Source organism: Nelumbo lutea, chromosome 6 (genome assembly GCF_056320005.1).
Source record: "Nelumbo lutea isolate HS-2025 chromosome 6, American lotus-T2T, whole genome shotgun sequence".
Lineage (NCBI taxonomy): Eukaryota > Viridiplantae > Streptophyta > Magnoliopsida > Proteales > Nelumbonaceae > Nelumbo > Nelumbo lutea.
In genome coordinates, this window is record NC_142689.1 from 1859056 (window position 1) to 1875042 (window position 15987).

Consider the following 15987-nt stretch of genomic DNA (forward strand, 5'->3'; position numbering starts at 1 on the left):
AAGATTTGTCTCAGTTTTACGGGCATGGATGTTTCAAAACTTTCTCCATCCATGAGTTCCCTCACACAGAACTCATGATTTGGCTACAACCGTTAACAACTAGTGAAATTGGGCAGGAAGGTTACACAGGGCAGGTCGAGAGTCTAAGAGAGTATGAGCAGGAATGGGGATAAATTTTCGTTTTGGGTGAAATTGGGAGTTAATTGGACGAGCTAACAGCTCCACATCCGTTGAGGGGAAAATGGGTGAAAGAGGACATTTGGCGGGCTACATTGCAAAGCCAGAAAGAAAAGCCCGTGACTCAACTTCAGTAGGGGAACCATAGTAAATGGCAAATACACGAGCAAAGAGAAACGGCCGTTGTGGTCTCTAACAACCAGTACGGGTGTAAATGGAATTTAAAAATCTAATTTCGAATTTGATATTCGATATTCGATAGGATAATTCAAATATCTAATCAGTCGAATTCGAATATGATCTGATTCTATTTAATAAATATCCGAATTCGATTGATTATTTAATTCTTATATATAATAAAAATTATTTTATATAATTTATATATAATAATTAAGTTATATAAATAATTTATATATTTATATACTTAATATCAACAAAATATTTATTAATTATTTAAAATAATTTATTAATTAAATTTGAATCGGATTCAAATACAATTTTTAATTTTTAATATCTATAGGATATTATTCAAATTTACACCCCTAACAACAGACCAGTTGAAGCCTTATTAGAAGACACCGCTGCATCAACGTTAATTTTAATTGCTCCAAATGGAGGCCTACTCCAATGAAACTATATTTATTTCACTTGGAAAAGGAGAGGAAGCAATCATGGGGACAGAAGTGGCTAACAGAAATTTAACAAGGCATTGACCTTTGAAATGATACCAATAAGATTGAATTGACCTGAACATCATAAAAAAACTCGTTGAGAGATTGCCAATATTTGCTTAATATACACACTGCCTTTGAAAAATAAACCACTCTCTACCTCATGGTTGGGTTTATCATAATTCCACCAGATTGGAAACAGGTCCAACATTAATTGCATTTACTCCCGCTCCATCGGCCGGAAATTGAGTTGAGACCCAAACCAAATATCTTTAGCTCCCGGGGCATGAAATATGATTCTTGGTTGATTCAATACCCGCTTAATAAATAACAAACGTCCTATCAATAGAAAAAAAAATTTCATAAACAATTTGAGGGAAGGAATGAAATTCCTGAGGCTGAGAGAGTCACCAAATATGAACCAAATATATTAATAGGGATGACAATTTCTGTCCTATCCGGTGGATATCCACCCCAATGGGACAGTTTTTTTTACTTGAAGTCCAAGATGAGTATTGGAATTCTACTACCCATATGGATATAAGTAGGGTATGGTATTAAGTTAAACCTGACCCTCCCCAACCTATATATTATTAGAAAGTATATAAGCTTTATATATTAGCTGTTGAATTTAATAATGTTTTGAATTTTATGTGAAGGATTATTGATAGTTTGTGTTTTTTATTTGCCTTAATCAAATATTTGGAAATTTTATTATTTGTTTGTGTTATTTTACTTATTTATTGCTTATATGTAACAAAAAATAATAGAAAATTAGATACAAATTCTAAGCCCAACCCACCCCTACTCTTGAATGCAGAGAGCATTTTGCATTTTTATGTATGAAGAGGGTTCCGATTCTCAAAATCCAACCCACTATGGATTTTGGACAGATAAAAATTGGGAGATTTAAAAAGATGAACTGCATCGAGAATTTACGAAAACCACCCCATTGATATCCCTATAGATGAACCTGCAGGCTGAGAACTCATTAAAACCCTAATAGGCTAATACTAGAGGAGGAAGCAGAATAAGTACCATGCAGCATTGCGGTGTTGGTGCCCAATATAACTTATCTGGGAGTTTAGCACAGCGATTTGGAATCTGGACTTGAGCCACCAAATCAACAAGAGATGCTGGGAGGAATGAGAGCAAAAGGTTTTTCTACCATACCATGGAAATATGATTAATAAAATTGGCAATGGCAACTCGTCTTTGTGCAGTGACCCTAACGGGATGGTCTTTCAGTAAAACACCAGCATTGCACCATGGCCCATGGGTCACTACAAAAATCCACTGCCCATTCATCACCAATACTCCACTTCACAGCCTTGACTACAACATAGCAGCAAGGGGTATTCGACAATATAGTTGGTTTTATTTTTAAAAATAAAAACAATTGTCACATTAGTATAAACAGTATAATTTTGTTGATGTGATAGTTGGTTATATTTAATTTTAAGGTGCCTTTTTATTTGAAGCGCGAATTATAAGGGAGAGCACTCTAACTTCATTCATTAGGAAATTTGCTCAGCATTACAATCAGAGGAGATATTGTCTATCAAAAAAGATTGAGTAATAGAGCAAGTATACATAAAATGAAGAGATAGGACGTGCTAGCCAATGAGTGAACAACTTTACTACCCGCTGGTTCAATCCAAGATACTGAGCAATGAGGGAAGGAAGCCATAAGCAATCTGCAATCAGCAATTATCTTTGTAATTTTCCAATTTAGGCTCTGTTCAGTTTTTGGGAAGTATTTAATATATAAGTGTTTTTTGAGAAATACATACCCCGGTAAATACATTTATTCATTTTTTTTTTATTTTTTAGTTAAATGAGAAAATAATTATTTATAATCATAAAAATTCATTATTGAAATAAACAATTTTGTCCCATTCAAGTGTTGATAACTTTCTCCTAGGTGGGAAATGGGTATCAATTAATTGGGTAAGTGTTGTTTAAGGAAAATAAATTTTTCACAGACCCACATAAATCTGAAAAAAGAACATGAATATCTTGATCAATGAAAAACAAAATCCCATTGACAAACTTCCTCTCTCTCAAGATCCAAAAAAGTAACAGGCTTTAATATAATCCTCCAACAGTTATTTGATAACTGTAAAACAATTTCCCTCCAAATCAGTACAAGTCAATCTCAATTTTCACCCTTCAAAAATTTCACCTCAAGAGTTCTTGCCCACAAAGAATTTGGATCACGTAGCCACGTAGGAGTTGCCAACTCAATTTCGAAATAAGAGCTTTGTTTCGGATCTCTCATTGGGATCGTATAACAACCACTGTATTAAAAATCAAATTAAAACTGATCCAATTTTCTTTTTTTAATTGGGCCAACCAAATTATCAAGTTTAAGATATATATATATATATATATATATATATTAGAAGCCCGGTCAGGCCATGATCTCTCCTGGATTGGGTTTAAGTTCAACATGGGCCCAATCCTAAGAATTGAGTTAAGGATCAAACGTGAGGTTAAAAGACTCGATACTGAACTGTTCAAGCCGTGTCCATTTTACATTGAAATTAGATGCACTCTGATTGGGCTTTAGTCAATTTACATACATTATAATTTGACATAAATGCATGTGTATGCATATATATAAGATTTATCAAAAAAAATGCATGTATAATTAAAAATACCCAAACTTTTTACCCAATGCCGATGACTGAAAATCCAGGCCCATCCCACGTAAATTTGCGAGTTGTATCGAACCGGATTCGGATTGAACCCACCTAAGTCGCACATAAGGCTCAGTTTAGAAAAAGTACAACTATATACTGTGTAAATGCATACAAAACAATACAAAATATAAGACTTTGCACTCTACATTTTGTATTTATACTCCTTCCAAACTGAGCCTAAGGTTATATGCCATCAGTCGTCCCATCCTCGTTTTACCGTGGCCAGTCCATGCCCCATTTTCCTTCCCGCCCTCCTTTCTGCATTTTCGATCTCCCTCCTGAGGTAAGAAGCAAAACTAGGTTTATCATACATTTGTTTTTTAATTTATCCATTTTATTTTGTTAATTGGATCGCAAAAATTCTTATACAATCAAATTTTTTCCTCAAAAGAGGTTTCTCGATTGACATAGTTTCTGATTTTCTGTTCAAGTGCGTAAATATAAATCTCATCGTAATCAAGTTGGGTTGGATATCTTTAAATTTTGGATGGAGCTTTGCATTTCTATGTGAGAAATGTGGAGTTAATGACACAGATTTTTTGAACTTCTTCATTGATTTGATGTCTTTATATTGCAGTGATGTAAAACATCGCCTTATTTTTCCAGTTCATATTGTCAGGAAAAAAACTGCTATCATCCAATTAAAATTTTCAGTTGTAATTCTGGACTTGTTTACATGATGATCTTTACAGCTATCCTGAATTGTTATAATTCAATAACAATTTTCAGTTGCTGATGCTTGATTTGTTCTCCACAGAAATTTTTGTTTCAGCCTCTACGAATCCATTCCTCTAATTTCTACTTTTTCTTTTTTAATTTGTAAGGAGATCTCCAGGATATGCGAACATAGAGATAGAATATATGCTGGCAATGATAAAGCCGGATCTTTTCGTTGGTAACTACACAAATACGACAAAGAGAAGCATTCTGCAACCGGGCTTTAGCATCATCAAGGAGATGATGGTTCAGCTTGATGAGGCCATATCTTTTGGTAGTAAGCATCAAATTTCTACGCAGATGAGCCAAATATGAGATTCTTTCTATGCAGACGACTCTAAAAAGGAGCTTCTTTCCTAGTCACATCAAATACTTGACCAGGTATCGTGATTTCTCGATAACAAGTATCAAATTTGCTCTTGACAATACATCTTTAAAGCTATCAACTAAGATGGAGTAGCAATATGGATATAGATTTCACTATTCATATGGTTTGTTGTAGTCATGCAGGTTCTATTATTTTCTTGTTGAGCCTCTCTGCACTACCATGTCATCACTTCTTTTATTTTAGCAATCAATGAGCTAAAAAGTTCTCTACTTAGTAAAGATGCAAAACTTTAAAAAAAGATTATCAAATTTAATATGAATCATTTCCACCCCTAAATAATTTCACAAGAGTGCCCGTAAGAAACTGTATATTAGAGGGCTGAAAGTGTCAGTGGTATCTGAGTTTGTGTTTATGTACTTAAACAATTAAACATACTTAGACGTATCCTATTGTGCAGGCCAACAATGTCGCATGGAGTTTGAGTGTTGGGCAGACAAGAAACAACATGTCCAAAAAATTGGTGTAGCAGAAATGGGGATTTTGAGATGGATAAGTGGGAAAGCTAGAAGGGATAGGTCATCATCATCATCATCCAAGCTTTACCCCATCCATATGGGGCCGGTTACATGAGTCCTGTTTTGACATTTCATTCTGTTTAATGTCATATCCATGGTTAAATTTTAGGCACTTAATTCATTTCTTACTACTTCAACCCATGTCTTTCCTGGTCTAACCCTAGCCCTTCTAGCCCTTAAACTTGCAATAGATCACTTCTTCTTAAGAGTGTTGTTGACAGTCTTCTATGCACGTGATCAAACCATCTTAGTCTACTTTCTCTCATTTATCACCTATTGGATTTGGACCCACTCTTACGTTCCTTTGAGTTACTTCATTTCTAATCCTATCTTTTCTAGTTTTTCCACTCATCCATCTCAACATATGCATTTATGCTACACTCATTTTTTGGACATGTTGCTTCTTGACTGCCCAAGACTTTGCATCATACAATATTGATGGCCTTATGACTATTTTATAGAGTTTCCCTTTATTTACCTGTCACATAAAACTCTGGATGCACCCCCCTGTTTTTCAAATTCTATGGGTGACATTGTCCTCAATCTCTCCCTTGTTATGAATTATCAATACAGGTATCAAAAAAGGTCACATTGAGTTATCTCTTGGTCTGTAATACTAAGTGTACCCTGATTTTAAAACCCCTTGTTTCTAAGGGAGCAAGTGTTTTGGGGTATATTGTAAAGGGTTTTATTTGTTTCAGCTACTGTTGATGATTGGTTCAACCGTTGTACATGATTGTTCTTCTCAAGATTAATAAAGTTTATTTTACATATCATTGATAAAAAAAAAAAAGTTTATTTTATGTATCAAATAGTAGTAGTACAATGGAACCTCCTGAATATGTTTAATCAGTTCACTAAAGCTAAGTACCAAATTTTGAAACGTTGGAGAAGACCCATTGTAATTGTAAAATCTATCGTCTCTCCCAAAAGTGTTCTAACACTGGTTGTTGCACCCACATACATATTCTTAATTAGGTCCATACTAGAGGAAGAGCCCGTGTGATGCACAAGCTTGCAAAAAGAATGAATTTCTAAAGGAGATCTTCATGCGCATTTTTTATAGTAAACAAAAAATGGAAAAGGATGATTAAAAACCACTCAAGTGTTGAGGGAACATCCAAGAAGAAAAGCCAAATGAAACTTCCATACTTAAATTTTGTCATTCAAGCACATCCCAAATGTTGGCCCCTAATTGAACCGGGGAAAAAAAAAGCCAATGAAACAAGGTGAGGTGTATCCCAAAGTTCCTTCATTTGGTTGTGAGTGTTGAATGGAACACTTGCCACATAGTAATAAATGGAACTACATATGCAACCTCAAATAGAAATAGATAAAAAAAATGAAGAGGTTGTACTTGTTAGTGGTGAACAAGCAAGCACTTGTGAAGAAATGTATTCAGTTCCAAAACTTCTAGTCGAGCTTTGTATTGATACATAAATGGAGAAAGTGTAGAAAAATGAAATGGGGAGTCCAAACAATAGATCAGTAGCTATGGTAGTGGAGGTCCGCAGTTGGCATTTTCAGCACTGGTAACGAAGGTCTGCAAACAACACTAGAATAAAGGTGAGGTGAAGAGATTCATTGATTCAGTGAATCCAAGAATAAAACGACAAAAAAATAAACAAATAACAGAAGTTCTATTCTCAACCCTCATGACCGCTTCGAATGCCTATCGGAAGATAAGAAGAAAGCATGGATCGTTCTATCCGGCTAAGCTGAATAAAAGGTAGATGGAAGAAGTGACCGACCTTGGAACATATAAACGAGAGCTAAAGGAGAGGAGACCCAAGGTTATGTGGAGAAATAAGGCAACTCCACGAAGAACAAAGAAATGGTGGAGTTTGGTGAGAGACGAAAAACAACCCCATGCCTTCATATGTGATTGAGGCAATAAATAAAAGACGACAAAGTATAAGCATGTGAATAGCAACCCTGGACCTTCATTCCTTATCTATTTGCACAATCCATAAATTCATGTGTGGATACCATTTCTTGCATGCAAATCGGGCCACATAGCCCAAAGCGAACACCCATCCCACTTTAATATATATAATAGATAGTTAGATACCTATTTGGAACACCTTTCTTTTCCAAGATCTACCATATTATCTCTCTAGGTACTCCATTATATGCTTTCTCTAGATCAATAAACACCAAATGAAGATCTCTTTTTTTTTTCTCTCTAAGCTTTTCTGTCAATTATCGCAAGAGAGAGAGATAGTTTCCATGTTTGATCTCCCTAGCATAAACCCAAATTGGTTCTCCAATATACTTGTTTCATCTCAAATTCCTTTTTTTGTTTTGAATCTCCCCCCTTTCCTTTGTCCCATCCTTATTGGGCTGGAAATGATAGGATTAGATATGAACTTCAAAAGAGTCTAGGAGTACCTTCAATAGGTGATAAAATGAGGGAAAGTAGACTGAGATGGTTTCATCATGTGTAGAGAAGATCGCCGATAGCACTAATGAGAAGTGGTCTATCACAAGCTGAAGGTCTAGAAGAGTTAGGGGTTGACCCTAAAGGATATGAGTTAAAATGGTGAGAAATGATTTATGGGCGAGTGGGCAACAGGATTCATGTAGCTGACCCAATATTTTTATGGTTCTTGAGAAGGTGAATGGCCGAATTCAAACCTAACTATTTTAATTTGAGAAGGTGATTGCAATCGTAGATCGGTGTGCTTTGATGGAATCAACTGATGCAAAGAAAGCTAGGATTATGAACCCTGACACTGTTGACATTATATATGTATGTGTTTATATCTATGTAATCTATCTATTTATTTATGCATGTGTTTGATTTGTGGTTTGAATTTCACAATTTTCCCAACTTTTCTTGATTATGAGGTTTGCAGACAGCTTGATTTTGTCATATCACATAATCACAAGCACAAAAGAATGACTGTTTTAGATTAAACTGCTTTCTGCATCCCTCTGAAATCTTTTGGAATTACATCTAGGTAATGGTGGTGATATGTAATGAAATAAAAATCAAAATATGTACATGTTAAAAGGAAAAGATATGGATGATACCTTTTTACTTATTCTTAAGATCTATCTCAAAGGAATTATATGGATGATACCATACCTGATAATGAAGTGCAGCATGAGAAATCATCTGTCTGCAAGTCATTTTGCCTATGTGCATTCTGATCTAAACCATTCCACTGTTGGGTCCTACTAGTGTTTGCAATTTATTGTGGAGGCCCTCCATGAGGTCTAACCGTCTAAGCAATTGAACACCCAAACACCCTTATATGATTTTACTAATTCTTAAATAATGCTAATTACTGCAATGATATATATGTATGTATGTATTTATAGACATTTTGGTGCACATATATTAATTGCTTCCACATTTTTATTTTATGATTATATTAATTACAATTTATACTTCTTCATGGGTTTTATTACCAAATACCACAGGTTTTGGTTAGTTTTCATTGTGTTTTGTGGCGTCTGAAAGTATTATTTTGCGGATGCCATACATTTCTTACTTTTGTGATGATGATGGTTTTCCAGCATTAGTGCCATCTGTGGATTGGACTCAGAATGAAATTGTGTTCAGATTCTCTGCAATCTGCTGCAAGGAAAATGCTGTTTTTCTTTGGAGATATGTTGTTCATCAGGTCAGTGCCTTATCTACTTCAATGAGGAAAACCATTAGATGATTAATGTTTTTGACCATTTCTCCTTAGATATGACAATTGGATGATCTAACAATGAGAAGCCATATGCCAATTACACATTATGTTCTTACTGTGGTAGTGGTTTGGAGTTCCTGGTTAATCTGGTTTTCGGCTGCATGTTGTTGGCAATCAATGTGGCAGCACATCAATTAGCTGATTTCTTGGGCAAGGATGCTTATCTTATGGTATGCATCTAGGTGGCATGAAATACTTGGCTAAAAAGAAGGGTCTGTCCTAAGACCATGGATCTCATGGATCATACTTGCAGGTCACACTTAAGACACCCATGACAGCACATTAACCTGGGCCATTTCTAGCTAAGGGTACAACTTGGGTGGGCTGGATCAGGTCGAGGAACAACCCAGGACAAACCAAAAAACTTAAACCTCAGGCTTGGGCCAGGCCAAGCTTGACCGAGCACAACTCAGACCAGGCTTGGTCTTGGTCTTCTACCACATTTATGCCTTTATTCTACTTCACATAAGTTTACATGCTATTCTGTAGCCATTTACCAATATACTAAGTATGAGTATCTATCAGCATAATGCTACATCCTTGTAACAAAGTACTGAATCATTTTTTTTTACAAGTAAAAACAAATTTTATTAATCAATAACTGAAAGCTTTACAAGCATCCATAGAGATACACAAAGTACTGAATCTTCCTAAGGAAGGAGAAAGAAGATTACAATAGAAAGGCTTGTAAGGGTGGTTTGGGGGATAAAAAATAAGAGTGGGCTTTTATTTCTTCAATTGGTGCTTCTGGTGGCATTCTAGTAATTTGGAATGAAAGTGTGGTGTCAGGGGTTGAAGTGGACAGAGGACAGTTTTCAATCTCCATTCAGTTTTCACTAGGGTGTACAATCTGAATAATCCGAGGCTGAGGGAGAGCTTGTGGAAGGAGCTTGAGTCTGATAGGATTTATGGCCAACTCCCTTGGTGTATTGGGGGGGATTTAAATGTCACAAGGTATGTCCATGAAAAAATCTAATGGTGATTGAATCACTAGAAATGGTGGTTGATTTGCCATTTCAAAATGCTAGTTTCACTTGGTCTAATAATTTGAAACTATTTCCTGCTGGCTAGACCAATTTCTTATTTCTATAGGTTAGGAGGTTCTCTTTCTGAAAGTCATCCAGGAGACAGCTGCCTGTTGCACTTCTAACTATGGCTGATAGTGCTAGACACCTTAAAAAACCCATCACCTAGTGATTTGGTTTCAATGTGTTCACATGGTCCCAACACTTATTTGTGAGACCCTCTAATAAAACACAAACATGCAACTAATCAAACGAAAAACCAAACTATCTAGTGAGTTGCATCTTGTTGTTGCTACCCCAAATGACACACTAGCAACCTACTAACATATGAAAAAAATAGAGATTACCTCTAGGGTCTATTACCTAATTACCTATGGCAATTTAGAAATACCAATGTAGCCTAACAAGTTGAATGATGAGTTCATACAACCACAATACTTGCATGTGACCCTCCAATGAAACACAAGCATGCTATCAATCGAATGAAAAACCAAATCACTAAATGAGTGCTTGCCTGTGTGATTTGGTTCAATGAATTAACATGATTACAATACTTCCTTGTTCCCTACAATAAAACACAAACATGCTAACAATTAAATGAAAAAACAAAATACCCAATAAGTGCATGCCTTTTTCCCAAGTGTATCTTGATTTGTACTCCTATTATTACTAAAATTTACATGTCATATACTCTATTATAGTCCTACTCATTTTAAAACCTCTTGTTTCTAAGGCATTTTTCCATAAGCTTAATTTTGCATTTATTCCTTTATTAGTTTCATCAATTAAAACAATTTCATCTACAAACAACATGCACTATGGAACTTCCTCCTAATACATTTAGTCAATTCATCTAGGATCAGTGCAAATAGGTAAAAGCTAAGTGCTGAACCTTGGTGAAGACCCATAGTAACTGTAAAATCTGAAGTCTCTCCCATTGGTGTTCTAATGTTGGTTTTGCCCCTTATACATATCCTAAATTAGGTCTACATACCTATTTTGAACCCTTTTTTCCCAAGACCCAGCATATTATCTCTCTAGGAACTCTATCATATGCCTTTTCTAGATCAATGAACACCAGAATATTAACTACGAAATATGCACTGAACAAGGAAATCACATAACCAATATTTCCTATTCCCTTAGAAAGGTAAAGAACTCTGATCTCGATTGTATAGCAGCTCTGGCCTATGTCAAGATTGAGTATAATTGCACCTGAACTTCTATTTTAATGTGAATACCCTGCACATAAAATGTGCTAATATCTGGTGTATGTAGAAAGAGTTGGTAGCAAGTTTTTATTAGAGTTGGGCATCCCCTAAATTCAGGATTTTGGTAGGGAAGCCGAGTAGTCTCAGGCTCTCAACCAAAATAAGATGGAATAAAGAGAAAAGGTTTTATGAACAGTTATTTAGGTATAGAATAAAAGGGGATAGTTTTTTTTTTTTTTTTTATAAACGGGCCAATTGGGTGCTTACCCTAGACAACCTTACCCATTTTACCCATGCTAAAGGGTTGCCTGCGTGATCCACCCATTGACCAGTTTCAGTGTATTTTCTATTCTCTATTAAAATTTTTCATAAGTAATGCCAGTTATGCTTGTTTCGAGTTCAAATTTCATTTTCCTCTGCTTTGTTTAGAGGGAAGTAAAATGATGTTCCCACTATGGGTGAGCATGGGTCAGTATGGTTCAGTTCCATGGTAGAACCTGGAACCTACCCTATAGGAGTCAATTCCAAGTCTTTGGAACCGAAACCTACCCTTTGAAGGTTAGTTCCAGGGTTGGTTAGGGCCTTGGTGGTTCCGGGGTCAGTTCCAGGTCTACTCGTGGAACCTGTTTTTTGTTTACTCTCTCCTTTGAAAAATAAAAAATAAAAAACATGTTCTTTAAAAATTTGATTTTCAATAAATATGATATATATAGTTTAAAACTTGTATCATCTTTATTGGTTAAATTGTGTAAGTTAATATGTAGACTATCAGCCGGTTTGGGTAGGATAAACCCCTAGACCCTGGAACTGGCATGGGTAGGGGTCAGTTCCAAGAATTTGGAACCAGACCCTACCCTGTAACAGATCGGGTGGGGCTGGTTCAGGGCTGGTTCACAAGGTCAGTTTCATTCGATTCTGGGTAGAACCTAGCCATTTGCTCACCCCTAGTTCCCACTCTATATGAGAGGGAAGAGGCAACAAGGGGAGTAATTTTTTGTATTACTTTTTGGAATGCAGATTTTACACCCCATGGAAATGCAAATGATGTTGTCCCAGTGTAAATTTTACCTCCCATTTTGAAAGTGCTTGCAAAACAAACAAGGGAGAAGGTGCACTGGATACAAAATTTGCGGTCCACTTTTTGCGCCTCAAAGCAAATACATTGCGGAAAATGTACATAGAAAAAAAAAAAGCTGGGGCAATTTTTTAAAGTAATGCTTTTTTTTTTCTTTTGAAGTAATGCTAAATTGAAGTTTCAAATATTTAGTGGGTAAAAGTGACCTTGTTCTTTTCGCCACCTTGTTTCATGCCTAAAACCTTTGCTACCCATGCAAATACCAATGCAAGGTGGGGTACAGGTCTGATGTGGATTAGTGGTATGAACCACTGTTTTCAAAACCGGACTAGACCGGATGGTTGGACCTTTTTTGGGAACCGGTCATTCTGTTTTTCTATAAAACTGCTTTTTCCCTTAAAACCGTTGATTTTGGTCAGTAAAACGCTTTGCAAACACCAATGCAAGGTGGGGTACAGGTCTGATGTGGATTAGTGGTATGAACCACTGTTTTCAAAACCAGACTGGACCGGATGGTTGGACCTTTTTCGGGAACTGGTCATTCTGTTTTTCTATAGAACTGTTTTTTCCCTTAAAACCGTTGATTTTGGTCAGTAAACCGCTGAACCAGCCGGTTAACCGTTCGAATGGTTTTGACTATTTTCCAATTTTTTATTTTCTTATTAGAACGGGCCGGCTGTTTGAATCGAACAGTCAGACCGTTCGAATCGGTAACCGGTTCGATCACTGGTTTGTTTTTAAAAACCATGGTATGAACATATAGCGAATCTAGAGGGTCCCCCTATCCAGTGGACTTTGTATGGTTTGGTCGCATTTTATCTCCCCACTGAATAAAGGAATGAATAATGAGGTTTCACGTCAATAATAAACTCATGAATCCCATGTATTTTATTGCTAGAGTAGAACCTCATTGATTCTACAGCCTGCTGAACAGCCAAAGCGTTCAGCTAACCCTTTCGCTACTTTACCTGATTAGAGAACCTTCTTAATCATATTTGGTGTTTTATTTTAGTAGTATTGCCTGAGGGTGCGCTCACAATAATTATAATAGTTTATGAACAATCATTGTTAGCTGTCATGTGTCCAATCAATGTTTAGAGAACCAATCCAGAGGCTGAACCCTTCTTAAAAAATGTATACAAATTATGTATTAAATGTTATTACGAAGAGTTCAAGGCTATTTAGTAGTAACTCCCTTAATTTTTTCATCTCGTATGAAAGATGAGAAATCACCACTAGATATTAAAAGATTTGATAAAATAATATAGGTTCTAGTTTTTAACTTATAATTACTAGTTTTGGGTGCTAAATAAAATTCATATTGTTCTCCCGAGGTATATTTGCATATCGTAATTCTTATTCCATTTTGTAGTATTTCCAAAATGTATCTCAATAGTTCATACTTTACATAAATTATTAAAATTTGTGTTTCTTATGTATTTATACCTTATGATCGCCTTTTTTTATGAGTACGAGATATCCTCCATGCTGTCGATAATTAGGCCTGTTCACTGAGTTGGCTTTCACTCTTCATTGAGCACCAATATAAGTTGAAACTGGAATTCACTATGCTTTGTACTTGTTTGAAAACATTTGATTTGATCTTCTGTTACTGGTTTTGTTAAATTATTAAAACCTTTTGTTCTCACTTTCTACCATGCTTCTACTCTTTCTCATTAAGGAGCCTACAAGATTTGGGTGATATGGATAAGCTCATAGTCATTAGGTATAAAAATTGGATTCGCGGACATTGTTTACACTGGTGAGGCTTAATGGTGCGGTGGTGGTGAGGCACCACTGAGGTGCCGTGGTGGTTATTTGTGAGTGGGTGAAAAAAGAGAAAATAGAGAGAGAGAGAGAGAGACCTGGTGGGAACTGAGGAGGTGGTGCTCATGTTGTGGTGGTGAATGTGTTGCCACCGCCACTGCCGCTGAACAGAGAAGGTCACCTCTGCACCCCCTCCAAAATTAGAGGTATAAGGATCAAACCTGTGTAACCGCAGGCTCTTCATGGCAACTGGCAAGATCAGTGGACTTCACATGTGACTGTTTGCGTCTTCATATGTCCCCATTTCATAGTGTTCCAACTCCATAGTTCCCTTGTAATGCAATATCTGAAAAAAAAAAAAAAAAAAAGAAAAAGAAAAAAGATCTCCCTCATGTTAACACTTTTCATTAATCTCAAATTAACCTTGACGTCTCATCCTTTGTTCAAGACTGAAAATACTTGTTTACAATTTACAAATTACTTTAAAAGTCATGAAAGATGAGCCATGGAGCCGGTCAAACTTCGAAAAGCAGCCATTGCCATTTTTGTGGAGGATATAACTCAACTTTTATGGCTGAGTTAGGGTGAAAAGCTTTCCAAATTTAGGAAGTATTGAAAATATGAACAAGTTTTCACTTGGAATACCAAACCCCACTTGTTGAGATGAATCACATGGCTTCATCCTCATTTGCTAAATTTATAAATAATGCGGTGGTTAGAGTGCTCTCCTTTTGTTGCTTTAATATCCCTCTTTTTCATTGGGCCTAGACATACATCTCGAGGGATCTGAATGGGGAATTCTAGGCATGATAGTGAAATAATCTTTGTGAAACTTCTAACTAAACCACATGGAGTAAGGTCCAGTACTGTTCTTGTATCTAGAGCTCACAACTACGACTATGGACTAGAGTTTCACAATAACCGAAAGACAGCTTGCAATTACCAATTAGTGTTTACGTTGCATGTTAAAGAACAAACTACTTGATTTTCCTTTAATCCTTTGGTAGTGTGTTTGTGTTAATTGAATTATAGGGGAAAAATTAACAAGAGGTCCTGATATTTATCTGTGTAGTACAACATTCATACATCATAGCATCCTAACCATCCATCATTAGTAAAATAGACAGATCGAATAGTTATATACATAAGAAACTTTTCTAGAGTGATGTGATGTTAGTGATGGATTGGCGGTGAAGAAGGTAAAAAGTTGTATTAGAGGCTAACGAGTGAAACTATTAATATAGTAGAGTTAATGAATCAGGCTTAACGAGAACCATAGCAGTAGACCAGTGAGAGTATGGCCGTATGGGGAATGAGATAGATATCGTAGAAAAGTCAACCCGACCCCTTGACACACGTGTTGAGCCAAAAAAACAGAGGTACAAATCATCCCAATGTTGTCGTGACACGTGGCTGCACCCCCACCCCGATATATTACCCACTTGCACTAAAGAACTACCAAAACCCTCCACTTTCACGTGGCTGGATGGTGTCCAATGGAGCACTCATGACGAGAAATTGGGGAGGGGTGCCGGGCTGGAGGCATAATTTTTGTGTCAAGCTTAGCTTAGTTAAATTCATAATTAATTATCACCTATTGGGATCTGCACTGACCACTGAATAGATAATTGAGAGCCGAGATGAAGATTAAGGCGTGGACTTCGGAGTCCGGAACATGGGGCCATCACTCTTGCCTGTATACTGCTATTTCATATCTGAGTTGGGCGGTAATGCTATTCTCATGTGTGTACTATTAGTCTACTACTGTGTATGCATGTAATGAGATCACATCTACTGCCGCGACCACGGTTACAATACTTTCTTGCGACACCCAAGGAAACATTGACACGTTAGCAGTTAAGCAAAAGCAGATCACTTTGGTTTGGAGTTCGGTGTCTTGAATTTAAATAAAAAAGGGGTATCCTGCTGTGCTGTGTCCGTGTTTCATACTTTGATTAGCAGATGTGAATTCGGCCTTAGTGGTGGTCCTGGTGAAATCTGGAATTCGGAGTCTCAACTCCCAAGCATT

General features: G+C 36.4%; 2 long non-coding RNA genes across 4 annotated transcripts; one reads left to right on the plus strand and one right to left on the minus strand.

The window, feature by feature from the left end:
- Positions 1–3697: 3697 nt before the first annotated feature.
- On the plus strand, positions 3698–13982 carry LOC148846764 (uncharacterized). 3 transcript variants are annotated; one of them, XR_016101443.1, is made up of 4 exons: positions 3698–3836; positions 4378–4651; positions 8699–8805; positions 13873–13982. It is a non-coding gene; the product is annotated as an uncharacterized LOC148846764 (long non-coding RNA). The 3 variants fall into 3 exon arrangements; XR_016101444.1 differs by lacking the exon at positions 13873–13982 and adding an exon at positions 9670–9800; XR_016101442.1 differs by lacking the exon at positions 13873–13982 and having other exon boundaries at positions 8699–8924.
- Positions 6252–14334, minus strand: LOC148846765 (uncharacterized). The gene is made up of 2 exons (XR_016101445.1): positions 14057–14334; positions 6252–6716 (listed from the first exon to the last, which is right to left on the minus strand). It is a non-coding gene; the product is annotated as an uncharacterized LOC148846765 (long non-coding RNA).
- Positions 14335–15987: the final 1653 nt, after the last annotated feature.